This window comes from Penaeus japonicus, unplaced genomic scaffold, assembly GCF_977035675.1.
Source record: "Penaeus japonicus unplaced genomic scaffold, GWHDUDI00000001_assembly GWHDUDI00000014, whole genome shotgun sequence".
NCBI lineage: Eukaryota > Metazoa > Arthropoda > Malacostraca > Decapoda > Penaeidae > Penaeus > Penaeus japonicus.
In genome coordinates this window covers 2042582-2045081 of record NW_028234416.1, presented here as the reverse complement: position 1 = coordinate 2045081, position 2500 = coordinate 2042582, and the positions used below count along the sequence as shown (strand labels likewise).

Here is a 2500-nt window from a genome sequence, read left to right as displayed (position 1 = left end):
GTAATGAAATTGATGACATCAGTAATGCTTATTGATATTATAAAATCAATAATGATGGATAAAGAAACATGATAATGGTTATACTAATGAAGATGGTAATAACGTTATAGCTATATGAGAAAAACTAATAGTAATAATGACACTAATGATGAGGAGGAAGATGATGATGATAATAAAAATGATTATAAAGATAATGATAATAGTAATGATAATAATAACAACAAGGATGATAATAATAATAACAAAAATGATAATAATAATACAAGAATGATAATAACAACAATAATAATGATAGTAATAATAATCATGAATATTATCATTATGATAACAACTACGAATTTTTTTGTAATAATGATAGTCATGATAATGGTAAGGATAAGAACAATAATGATAATAATGATAACGAATTGCATTGATAGCAAACATGAAAATTATTATATAGACGACTGTAGGAATAGAAAAAAAAATAGTAGTAGCAAGGTTATACAGGGGATGATAATAATAATAGTAACAATAGTGATAATATCAATAATGATAATGATAATCATCATTACTGTATGTGTGTTTCATTTTTCGAGAATCTGGCACTGAATGAGGGATGAGACCTAACGAAGCACAGTTTCCAGTGTTAAGATGCTGCTGGTGATAATAATCATGATAACAATAATCATCATTATCATTATCATAACCATGATAATAATAAGGACAATCATAAGATGATGATACTAATATTTGCTAATTATTCTAATGAGACCAAGAGCGATAAGGAAGAAGCGTATGTGCCAAGGGGCATTGAATCTGTATCCGTGTGTCTCGTTTAAACCGCACTGTTATGTGTTTGCGCTTCGATTATCTCGAGAACTAGACAATGTATGAAGTTTGCTCGAGCAATTTGCAAATCGGCGCATTTTGAGCGGACACTGCGCTAATGATGGTGGTGGTAACACTGCTGCTAATGATTGTATGGTGATAATTAAGAGGAGGAGGAGAAGATGAGGAAGAAGAAGAAGAAGAAGAAGAAGAGGGAGAAGGAAAAAAACCTTCTCGGGAAAAGAGCTGGCTTGGATTGAGAAAAGAGTGCATATACAATTACAGTAGAAATATGCATGAAGGAATTGATCAATATAATACCTGGGGATGTTTTAAAAATAGTAAAAACGAAAGAGAAAGAGAGAGAAAAAGGATAAGATGGCCTGAAAGGAGAAATAGCAACCATATTGAGCATAAAGTTGACTGTGATACTCGTTGCTATTGGCAACTGACAAAATGAGAGTCAAGAGTCAAGAACTCAAGATTTTAATCTCGAATTAAAATCTATTCTGAAGCTGCGAAATGAAATGACTATGATGATGATAATGATAACGGTAATTTTAATCACAGCAATGATGTTCACAGGGATAATGTTATTCATGATAGTAATAATAATAAAGATGATAGTTGATGGCAATGGTGATAATGATGATAATGGCGATAATGAAAATAAAATTCAAAATAACTATAAAGATTAAAGATAATGCTGTTAACGATAATAACATTGGTATCATGATGATGAAACTAAAAAAATGATAAAACTGATGATAATGCGGATCATGGTAATAATAATTACACTAATAACATGATCATACTGATAATGATGATAAAACATAGAATCTGAAAGAAGCACAATATTGGTAATAATAACAATTATTGAAACCATATCGGTAATCGCTTAGATGATGAGGAAGATGAAGATGAAGATGAGGATGAGGATGATGACGATGATGATGATGAGAAGGAGGAAGAGAAGTTTTATGATGAGGAGGAGGAGAAGGAAGAGGATGATGAGGGCGATGAGGAGGAGGAGGATAATAATCGTCAGAAAGAAAAAAATCATAAAAAAAACAAAGGTCACAAGATATCATAACCATGATAGCAGCATATGGAAATGCTGGCAATGGTAATACAACAAAATTTATGGTAACAATAACAGTGATGGTATGATAATTAAGAAGATAATGATAGTAATACTAACAATAACAATATCAAAAATATTGATGATCATGATAACAAAAAATGATAACAACATTTATAAGAAAGGAAATGGTATCAATTAATATGTTAATGGAAATCCAAATTGCAATATCAGTGATGACAATAATTATGGTATTAAGATTGAAGGAATAAAGATGCTAAGAAATTCGCGTTGTTACTATTGATAACAATAACTGTAATAATGATAGTGATGGCGCTTGTAATGATTATGGTGTTTTAGTTGTAGTGATCGTGATGATATTCATAATGCTACTACTAATAATAATAATGATCATAATTATCATAATAATTATTATGGCAATAATGATAATGATAGTAATGGTATTAATAATAATGATAGATATAACAATATTGATGATGATGATAATAACAGTAATGATAATGATAGTAATGATAATAAAATAAGATGATGATGATGATAATGATGATTCTGATGATAATAATGATGATTATGACGATGATGATAACA

At 29.6% G+C, this 2500-nt stretch overlaps 1 protein-coding gene across 5 annotated transcripts in view; it reads left to right on the top strand.

The window, feature by feature from the left end:
- LOC122251415 (uncharacterized) overlaps positions 1-2500 on the top strand; it is a 362365-nt gene that overhangs the window by 351807 nt on the left and 8058 nt on the right. The gene's annotated exons all lie outside the window — the stretch shown is intronic.